The sequence below is a fragment of the Pongo pygmaeus genome, chromosome 1 (assembly GCF_028885625.2).
Source record: "Pongo pygmaeus isolate AG05252 chromosome 1, NHGRI_mPonPyg2-v2.0_pri, whole genome shotgun sequence".
NCBI classification, from domain to species: domain Eukaryota; kingdom Metazoa; phylum Chordata; class Mammalia; order Primates; family Hominidae; genus Pongo; species Pongo pygmaeus.
In genome coordinates this window covers 174123705-174135440 of record NC_072373.2, presented here as the reverse complement: position 1 = coordinate 174135440, position 11736 = coordinate 174123705, and the positions used below count along the sequence as shown (strand labels likewise).

The following is an 11736-nucleotide window of genomic DNA, read 5'->3' as shown; positions in this document are numbered from 1 at the left end:
CAGGATCCACACTCTCTGTAAATCAAAAATTCATACTCTTTTCCCCAAATCATGCTTCTAGAACATGAGAGACCCTGGAGGAAATGGTTGATGGTTGAGAATAAATTAAAAAATGGAAAATGAAGCAGAGACATGTTTACACTAAGCATGAACTATACCACCTCCGGAATGCTAGAAACCGTGAGTTGTGTGAGAGAGGGCAAGCAGAGGCAGACAGAAAGAGCAGTGGTTTACACAATAAAGCCTTACAAATGAAGAACTCTCCTCAATGCCCAAAGCAATTTTCACAGGTGGTGTTTTATTTGATTCTCATAAGATACCTGGGTGGCATGAAGTATAAGGAAGTGAATTCTCACTTTTAGTAATTGAAATGCCAACTGAGGTGTTAAGTGGCTACAGTTCCTAAGTGGTAGGGCCAGGATTCAAAGCCAGTTCATAAGAATCCTTGTGCAGTGCTTTTTCCACTAGGCAACACGGCTCTCTCCCTACATGGCCTTTCCTTGTAGGCCACAAATACAGCCTGCTCAAGGGCTCTGAGACCAGCCTGCTTCCATCAGCCCCTACCACCACCACACATGCATGTGCGTGCACACACACACACACAAACACACACACATACATGCAGAGTTTGCTATATTTACAATGCCTTAGGAATGAAGAAACAAGGGTGGGGGGCCTGGGGAATGGATATGGAATCTGAAAAGAACAAAGGAGCCAGACTTAATGACATTGTCCTTACAGCTTTCTCAGATGTTCTTGAGAATTATTTTCCCAATGGCCTTTATAAACAAACTATGTATGTACATATATTTTTGGGTGTGACTAATGCTTGTGCCATAAGAAAAGTCACAGATCACCCAATATAAGCAAGATATCCTTGAAAAGCTTAAAAGTCAGTCCTAGGCAAACATCTAGCCCCCTATCCTGCAGTGAGACAGTGGGCCAGTTACCTGACTCCATGTCTTAAGGGGAATCACAGAATGACTTTAAGGATGAAGGTGGCTGTCAGTACATGTGTCTAACACAGATCCAAGCAAATTATCAGTATTTGACATATTCAATTAACCTAATTCTTATATAAATTCAATATATCTACATATCCATTCTTTGAAAATGTAACAATTTGGCTGCATCAGTTGAATAACTCTAGTAAGTCCCAGTTAGGAGTTCATTAGATGTATCTTTTAATCATTAATTTATTTTGCTATGTAGGGCACTGTCATTCACTTTTCAAGAACAACTAATATTCATTGAGCACAGTCAATGCTCACGCACCTATTGTGTGCTGGGCACTGAGTGGGATTCTATCATGGACCACTGCTCTGGGCTAACAATTGACTTTGAGGATTGACACACTGAAAAAACGCCAGGGCATGAAGATGAATGGGTTTGCTTTTAAAGGGCCATGAAAATTGGCTCTCCTTGGGTCTGGCATGAAGCATGCAAGTGACTCAAAGTGCTTTTATTAAAAAGTAAATTAAAGGTCAGAGGTGAATTTCTCTTAATTTTTAATTTCCGTCCTTGTGCCAAGAATATGGATGGGAGGGGCAGGATTTGTTAAGTACCAGATGAGGATCCATGGTGACTGGGAGAGCTATACCATAGGGCCTGGCCAGCTGGAACTCGAGGCTGAAGCTGTGAAAAATGGTTCCACATCCCTGGTGGGGGGAGTATTTAATATTGTCAGGAAAAGGATACTGGTTGAAGGGTAATTTTAAAAAGCAAGACATCAGTTAAGCAGATGAGGTGTAAGAGTAAGAAACAAATGCTCAGATTTTATTAAACACAAGTGATTGAAGACAAAGAAGAAAATTATGATATCACATCCCGTTTGGGGGTTTTATTCTATTACTATCTGTCTTTGAAACAATCCCACGCCACTAGGCTCTCTTTTAAGTGCTCTATTATCACAAGGAATCATGCCAACTAAGGATTGAACAAAAGCTCTGATACTGGCTATTTTACAATACACAGTGAATTGCAAACTCTCTGAGCCTCATTTTCCTCATCTTAAAATCAGAATATCAACATCCACCTCTAGGATGGTATAAGAGCTGTACAATGGTGCATGTGAGAGCACCTTAATTAAGTCTTGTGCATACTAGAGACACAACAAATGTTGGTTTTCTTTCTTGCCCTTCACATTATTCAGCAAATATACTGTAACAACCTAGTGAAACAAGATGGTAAAATGAGAGACACATGATTGGCATCAAATGGCTGAACTTACATCTTTTATCTGCTATTTACCATTCATAAGTCATTGGCAGGCAGTTTTCCTCCTTAAAGTTTAGGTTTTTTAATCTTTAAAAGGAGAATAATCACCATTGCTTTGTCTACTTCATGACATTGTTTAAAAAAATCCAATGATTCAATAAATTAAAAGATATTTTGGAAAGGAATATGTGTCATATATCACACATACATATAAATATGTGCACATTTGTATGTATATGGTTTTATATAGATCAAGTTGTACATGATATAAAAGACATATTCAAAAATTTACAAACATTAAAAGTAGATTGGAGAGTGACATCAGTAAGATGGCCAATTAGAAGTTCCTAGCACTCTTCCCTCCCCACAAAGAAAAAAACCCACAAGGAAAAAGCAACTATATTTTGACCAAAATAACTAAAAGAGAGCTCCAGAGAAGAGCAAAGAAGTGGCAGAAATCCTGTGGAGCATTGAAACCCAGGATGGCCACATAGAGAAAGCAAGGAAACATCTTGCCTCCAGTATTCCCATCACCCAGCTGGAATCAGCTCAGAACCAGGAGGGAGTCCCTCTTGCAGAGAAAAAGTAAATAAGAAGATCCCAGCACCTGCCATCACCATCACGAATACCTGAGTCTTCACTAGTAGAGATTGCTGCAGTACTCACAGCCTCTGAACCTAGCTGAGGAAGCTCCTCAGAGTCCACAGTAAGCTACCCTCAGAGAAAAAGCCATTACTGTGCCCCTAGCTCCTGTGACCCATGCTGCTACTGCACTGTACCACCTTAAAACCGGAGTCACTGCCAGAGTGCATCCTACATTAGGGGTGAGTAGCTATTGCACTCCTCCATCCCTGAGGTTTTGCTACCACTGCAATGTGCCTACCTGGTAACAAGTCACCCCTGAGACAAACTGCTGCTCTGCTCTACCCACTAGGTCCACGCTACCACAAAGATACTCTATCCTCTTCATTCCAGAGTCACTGTGCCCTGTTGGTTTGGGGTCCCGAAGTGCAGCTGAGTCCTGCTCTTTGGAGCCTAAGCCACTGAAGCACCTATTTTTTCCCCCGAGACATGCCAGTGCTATTCCCTGCTCACCAGGGACAGACCACAACCACATCCCAAGCCCCTGGGCCTGAGCTACTGGGGTGTGCCTCAGAGCAACAGATCCTGTCTTGGTGGGAGAACTGCATCCACTTGGACCTTGAAAAGTGAACCTCTGCCTCAAGTCCCAGTTGCTACAGCAGTTTCACTGAGCCCAGGAACCTGACCCCACAGCTGTTCCAAGCACTAGTACCATGGATCCCAGTGTTGTTGCAGCTGCCTGAGAGCTGTGTCAGACCCAACATCAACAGATATCCCCTCAGCTAAAACTTTCCACTGAGAGAAAGACAAGAACAAAAGTATTGCTAAAGCCCTGGCCTTTATAACCTACACAGCCACTGTCACTGCCACAAATTCCTGCAGCCTAGAACATAGAGGCACTTGTAGTCATTGTGGACATTGATCACAAAAGAAGCTGGTTGGAGACTACATCATGTACTCACAAGGAACCAGAGCCACTGCATCCTACCTACCCAGCAATCTCAAGCCCATCTGAAGGTGAAAGTCTTCCCCTACAAAAGCTACTCTTTAAAGTTTGGAAGAGGTGATTGCACCATCAGATTTGAGACATCAGTGCAGAAAAACAAAAAACAAAAAAGCAAGAAAACAAGAAACCACCAAAGGAACACAATAATTCTCCAGTAACTGACCCCAAAGAAATGAAAATTTATGAAATACATGAAAAGGAATTCAAAAATAATGGTCTTAAGGAAACTAAGCAAAATATACAAGAACACAAATAAATAATTCAATGAAATTGGGAAAATCCCAATGGTATTCTTTACAGTAGTAGTGGAAAACAATTCCAAAATTTATATAGAAACATAAGAAACTTAAAATAGTCAAAACAATTCTAAGTAAGAAAAACAAAACTAGGAGCATCATATTTCCTGATTTTAAATTAAATCACAAAGGTATAATAATCAAAACAGTATGGTACTAGCATAAAAACAGACACATAGACCAGTGGAACAAAATAGAGAACCCAGAAATAAATCCAAACATTTACAGTCAACTAAATTTTGTAAGAAACTGATGATTATTTTCCATCAACCTTATTTTTGTGTTGCTTAACAGTCTGTGGAAAAACATCTTAAAACCACTCAGTGGTCATTCCTACCCATTCAGTGGCCTGAGCAGTGAGAGCTGCTGACCAGTCTTCCATGGCAGGCTGAGCACTCCAGTCTTCAGCAGGAAACTACTAAATAGGCACAGAGGGCACCCACGCTGCACAACTTCACACCAGTCTGCAATCTCAGGCTGAGTAGCAGTAAACTCAGGAGCTGAAGCAATCTATTCAATCTGAAATTCCTACTTGGTTACAGCTTTTTCAGCAGCAGCCTGTTCTTCCTTTTTAAGGTCTTCAGGATCTCTGTAGAAGTAGAGATCAGGCATAACCCCTCATAGGTGTTCAAAGGAAATGGTGCCACACATGCAAACCATTTTCCAGGCCAGCATCCATCACATCAAACCCACTAAGTGAGTTCCCTTGTTGTTGCATGGGATGGCAATGTCCACATAGTGCAGAGGAGAATCTGTGTTACACAAACAAATGGTAGGCAGATTACCATAAGATGCCTCTATGAGAGGATGGTGGTCAACTCTGGGCTCAGTAACCATCAGAACCCATGGCTTCCAAAAGATCATCTGGATCTGGTTAGTGATATTTTCGGTGAAGCAGCAAGTAATAGGAGTAGCTTCAATGGTAGCAGCAAACTTTAGCAAGGCCCATTGGCTAGTATTCTTGGAGGATATGACACTGACATCAGCAGAGTTTTCAGTGGCAACAAAGACACAAGCTGCTAGCAGAAGCTTCTCCCAGGTCCTCCTCATATTTATGATGTAGATGCCATGACTTTTCCTCTCATAGATGTACTGTTCCATTTTGAAGTCAAGGTTGTTGCCACCTAAATGGGTTCCTGCAGCAAAAAACTTAAGAACATCCTCCTCTTTCATTTGCAGGACATCAAGGGCTTTGGACATTGTGAAAGTTTCCCTTTAAGTTATGGCAGAAATCCACAACAGCACCGTTTGGACCCCTCTATAGGTAACATGGCTACAGTCAACTAATTTCTGACAAAGGCACCAAGAGGACACAATCAGGAAAGAATAGTCTCTTCAAATAATGATGCTGAGAAAACTATTTCCACATGCAAAAGAATGAAATTGGGTGCTTATTTTATACCATGCACAAAAACTAACTCAAAATGGATAAAAAGCTTAAATGTAAGGTTAGAAATTATAGAAACTCCTAGAAGAGAATATGGGGGAAAACTCCTGGACATTAGTCTTGGCAATAACTTCTTAGATATTACATTAAAAGCTCAGGCAACAAATTCAAAAATAAATAAATGGCACTACATCATTCCAAAAACCTTCTGCACAGCCAAGGAAACAATCAACAAAAGGAAATAGCAGCCTACAGATAGGGAAAAATATTTGCAAACCATATACCTAATAAAGGGTTAATGTGCAAAATTTATAAAGAGCTCATACAACTCAATAGCAGTAAAACAAATAAGCTGATTTTAAAATGGGCAAAAGACTTGAACAGACATTTCTCAAAAGTTAAAAAAATTGCCAGAAGGGATACAAATAGGTGCTCAACATCATTAATCAGGGAAATGCAAATCAAAACCATCATGAGATACTACCTCATATTTGTTTGCATGGCTACTAAAAAGTCAAAATATAAATGTTGGTGAGGGTGTGGAGAAAAGGGAGCTCTTGTGCACTGTTGGTGAAAATGAAGACTGGTATGATTATTATGAAAACCGGTATGGAGGTTTCTAAATAAATTAAAAATAGAACTACCATATGGCCCAGCACACCTTTTTCTGGGCAAATACCCAAAGAAAATAAAATCACTATCTTATAAAGATATCTCCCTCCTGTGTTCATTGCAACATTATGCACAATAATCAAGATATGGAAACAACCTAAGTGTCTATTGATGAATGAATGGTAAAGAAATAGTGGCATATATATATGAATATTATTAAGCCCTAAAAAATAACAAGCTCTTGCCATGTTCTACAACATGGATGAGCTTGGAGGACATTATACTAAGTAAAATAAGCTAGACACAAAGAGAAAAATATTGCATGATCTCACTTATATATGGAATCTAAAAAAATTAAATATACAGATACAGAGAACAAAATATTGGTTACCAATGGCAGGGAACAGTAGAAATGGGAAGGAAATGGGGAGATGTAGGTCGAGGATACAAAGTAGCAGATATGTAGAATAAACAGGTCTAGAAATGTAATGTATAGCATAAGGGATATAAATAATAAACTTGCACTGTATTTGCAATTCGTACCAAATGAGTAGATTTTAACTGCTCCTGCCACATGCAAAAAAAGTAACTGTGAGATGATGGATATGTTAATTTGCTTCCATATAGTAACCTTATTACTATCTATATGTATTCCATAACGTGATCATGTTATATGCCTTAAATATACATAACAAAATTTATTCTAAAAAAATTAATGAAATAAAAGCAGATCAGTCTTCATCATTGCCAAAGGAGTTTGGCAATGGATTCTTGGATGTGACATCAAAAGCATTAGCAGCAAAAGAAAAGGCAGATAGATTAGACTTCAACAAAATTTAAAACTTTTGTGTTTCAAGGGACATTAAAAAGAAAATGAAAAGAAAACCTACAGAATAAGAGAAAATATTTGTGAATGATATATCTGACGAAAGCCTAGTATCCAGAATATCTAACAAACTCCCACATCTCAACAACAAAAAGACAAACAACCCAATTTAAAAGTGGGGCAAAGGACTTAAACAGACACCTCACCAGTGAAGATATACAAATGGCCAACAAGCACATGAAAAATAGTGTAACAATTTTTATATAGTATTTACATTGCAGTAAATATTATAAGTAATCTAGAGATAATTTAAAGTATACGAGAGAATGTGCATAAGTCACATGCAAATACTACCTGGAACCAATCCTGGAACCAATCCCCCATGGATACCAAAGGATGACTGTACATGCAAGTGGATTATTATTCAGCCATGAAATAAACCAGATACAAAAGGTCTCATCTCATCTGATTTTATTTTTATGAGATATCCAGATTAGGTAAATCCACAAAGAATGAAGATTGGTGGTTGTCAGGGCTTAGAGGGAGAGGGAATGGGAAGAAACTACTTAATAGCTAAAGAGTTCTACTTGGGAATGATGGAAATGTTTTGAAACCATATAGAGGTGATAATTACACAATATTATGGACGTACTAACTGCCCTGAGTTGTTCACTGTAAAATGGGTAATTTTGTTATATGAATTTCACCCGAATAAATTATTTCAAAAATAGATTGATAACCTCAATAACGTTCAAGGAAGGTCCATTAAAGAATTGTTCTGTACGTAAAATATTTTATTTTTTAAGGAAAATACAGTAGTCATTCCATAAATTTTTAATAAGCCAGTAAGTATATCAGTAAATCAATTAATAATGCTATCTTGAAAAAATAGTCTATTGTAAGGAACACAGAGAAGACTCCAAGTAAATTTTCAAGCAACATAACAGAATCCTTGCCCATGATATCACTGTTTTGTATAAAACCATTACCAAGTGAAACAAAAAATTAAAACTATCCATAAATTTGCCAAAAGAGCATGTAATACTATGACATAATGACAAGTTTTTCCAAAGTATGTTAGTTGTTTATTTTATTTTTTGATTTCTCTCTCTGTCTCTACTGATGAATGTTTTTTCTTCAAATTAGAACTAGCTAAATAGTATTTAAAGAACACTAAGTGAAACATTTGTCTCAGCTCTGAAGCTCAGTCAGCTGAAAAAATAAGTTGAAAAAACTTATAATTAATGTTGTTATTGCTAAATTACAAGGAATACCATTCTAAGTTTGTTTGTAATTTTGATATTTGTTTATGTTGAAAGTATCTTGTTTTTTATTGTTTTAAAGTTTCAAAGGTTATTTGTACATAAATATTGCATTGTGGAAAAGAATATGCTATTTGACAATTAATCAAAGTTGGCCCATGTGTGTATAAGTCAAGATCTAACCTCACAGGATGTAACAAAAACTATTCTAAATGTCTAAAATAGAAAATTTTAATATGAGAAATTGGTTACACAGGTGATGAAAGAGTAAGAGGCTGCACAAGGGACCATTAGGTACCCCAGAGATTAGCAACAGCAGGGAGTTACTACCACTCCTAGGCTTAAAAAACAAAGACAAGTACTTAAGCATCCAGGTCACCTGGCTGAACCTAGAATCACCATGAGTCAAGGGCCTCAGATATTACCCAAGACACAGAGAGAAAACCCCTGGCTTCTCCCTTCTTCCTATTGCAATCTCTCCAGTAAATTGCAACAGGCAAATCCAGACAAAAGCTAGCTGGTTGATGTAGAAGCCTAAGGCAAGAGACTTCAGGAACCAGCCCGCTACAATATAAAAGCAAGTAGGGAAGTGTACAGCTGAATCTCAGGGCAAAAAGATCAAGGACCAACACAGAGGGCAAAACTAATTACCCTGTGATGGGTACAATATTATATGAACTAGAGACACAAAATAACGTATAGTTAGTCTCTGTCCTCAAGGATCTTACCATCTACTTTGAGAAATAGACCATCTGATGATTAGCTTATTAGTATGTAGTTCACTCCTAAATATTCTCACAGATAATAAAAATAGCATGCTATAATGCACTTTCACATACATAACTTCTATTATGGAGATGAAGACAAAGTTTGGTGAGATGCCATAAACCTAAAATTAACATAATTCTTGATTCCTTCCTTTCCATGCAATCCGCTCATTCATACCATCTTATAGTCCTACTTTTCTAATTATTCCTCAAGTCCATTCACTTCTTTCCACCCAACATTTTTTACCCTGAGGCTAATTATTCTCTCACCCGGACTTACTACCATTGACTACAGATGATTTCCAAGTTCACCTCTATCATCCTTCAATTTTCATTACACAGTAGCAAATGATCTCCTGAAAAATACAACTAGCACTGTGCAACTTCTTTACACAAACCTTTTCAAATTCTTTGTGTCACTTTTGAGTTAAAGACCAAAATCCTTATGTAACCTAAATTATGTTGCAAAGCCTGGCCTCCACTCAGCTTTTCAACCCCATCTCATGCCTTTGCTGTCTAAGCTCCAGACACACTAATCTTATATGTCAGTTTTTCCAAAGGACAAGATCCCTTTAACCCCAGCAATTTTGCATATACAGGTCCTTCTGCCTGTAACATAATCCCCATCTCTCCTAGCCCCTACACCACAGTCCAAGTTAACTCTTATTCATCCTTCAAGTTCTCATCTCAAACATCCTTTCCTCAGGGAAAGCTTCCCTGACTCTCTCTCCCCCTTAATGAAGGCAGATTATTTGTTACAAAATCTAATAGCCACTAATACTTTATTTTACAACATTTGGCATATGTCATAAGTATACATTTGCCTAATTATTGGATTGCCTCTATCTCTGGTATAAGCCTTATGAAGCAGATGCTATGTCTCCTTTCTATTATATCCCTATCACCTTGCATGATGCTTGAAATCTGGGAGAGTTTCAAAAAGAAAGGAAGGAAGAAAGGGAGAGAGTTGAGGATAAAGGAAAGGAGAAAATTGCCCAGAGTTCCACACTTTAAGTGATAGAATTCAAAACCTGGAGCCCTGACTCTACCACACTGCTGCATCTCATAGAGCAAAGAAAAAGCATGAATTTCATACCAAATCCTAAATAATTCAAACTTTCTACTCTAAAATCTGGCATTATTATTTCTGCACCAGCCATCTTGCTGGCCCAGTCAACACCCCAGTTTGTCAGTTGCTTGACCACTTCTCCTCCAATGACCTTCTTTTTCATTCCCATGGTCACAGTCTGAGCCTTGGCATCCCCAGTAAATGCACCACTTCCTAATTTCATTTTCAAGCATCTCGCTTTGTGATCCTCACCTCCAACCCTTCCTGCTTACTTTCTCTAGCAACTTCATGCAACAATTCTTGATTTCTAAGCCACTGACCCACCTCATCAAGTTTTCCTGGGCCTATCATTTTAATAATTCCTTTACAAAAGTCTCAACCCCTTTGCCCCTCTTTCACATGATGAAGTTCCAACTCTGGCTGAATCTAACTCTCTCCTCTGTGCCCACTCCTAGAGGAAAATTACACAATTAAAAGTCTACTTCACTTTAACACTGTAATCACAAATCTTGAGTCCCAATTGGGCACTCAACACTGATGAACATTACGACTGATTACTTAGGTGGTTTACTTCCTACATTTTCAAGACAACCGTTTTATATTTTTGCTCTTCTCAAGCACTTTGCCTCCTTCCACAGTCCTAACATTCATTTGATGCCCTTGCCTGACTTCAGTGAGAAAAGGAATCCAACAAAGGGTAGCTCCTCATTTCCCCACTGTTAATCTATAACCCTTCCTTCCTCTGGATGTTTCTTCTCCTCCCTCCCTACAGTTACAATCTCTCTTCCTTCCAAGGACCAGCTGCTCAGCTATGCTCGGTTTCATTCTCATTTCTCATGAATGCTAGTTCTTTGATTACCCTCTTTCTATTCTGCATTGCCCATCTCTTCCACTCTGTTTAATCCTTTCCGTCAACATATTCTCAAATATTGTTCACCTTAAAAACTTTTGATTCCACATCCCCTTCCAGCTACCGTCATGTTCTATTTTCTTTACAGCAAAAGTTCACAAAGAAAAAAGTGAAATATACAAGAGAATATTTCCCCTTTCACTCTTCAATACACTCTAATAGGCCTCCATCTCTACTACCTTGATGGAACTTCCCTTAACAAGTTTGTCAGTGGTCTTCTCTCCTGCCAAATCCAGTGGGTCCTCTGCTGCATGTTACTTCCAGTAGGGTTTGACCTCTTTGGCCACCTCTTCCTCAAAAGACTATTTTCTGTAGGGCTTTTATGACACCAGTCCTGATTTTCCTCTCATTTTCTGAGCTTCTGCTTTTAATTTTTCTTTGTATTGCCTTACTTTTTTGCTTAATCTCTAAATGTTGTAGTTCCTCAGGTTCGGTCTTAGTCCTTTGTTTCTTTCCTACCTACACAGCTTATAAGTGATCTCATCCAGCCCCATTATTTTAATACCATCTATGATTGATGACTCCCAAATTTATTTATCCAACAAGTCCTCTCCCCTGAGTTCTATATCTGCATATCCAATTGCCTACTTGACATCCTCTCTTAAACATCTGATAAGCATCAGAAATTTGATAATTACCCTTGAATGTTTCAAGATCCGGTGTGCGTCAGAGCCTTTTTTAAAACTTCCTCTGCTCAGAATGCTCTTCCCAGTCACTTTCATGGCTTGCCCTTCAACATCTATGTGGGAGCTTTAGGTCACCTCTTCAGAAAGTTCCTAACTATCTTGTCCAAAGTAGTTCT

General features: G+C 38.4%; 1 pseudogene; it reads right to left on the bottom strand.

The window, feature by feature from the left end:
- Positions 1 to 4411: 4411 nt before the first annotated feature.
- On the bottom strand, positions 4412 to 5301 carry LOC129017195 (small ribosomal subunit protein uS2-like; annotated as a pseudogene).
- Between the last annotated feature and the right edge of the window lie 6435 nt (positions 5302 to 11736).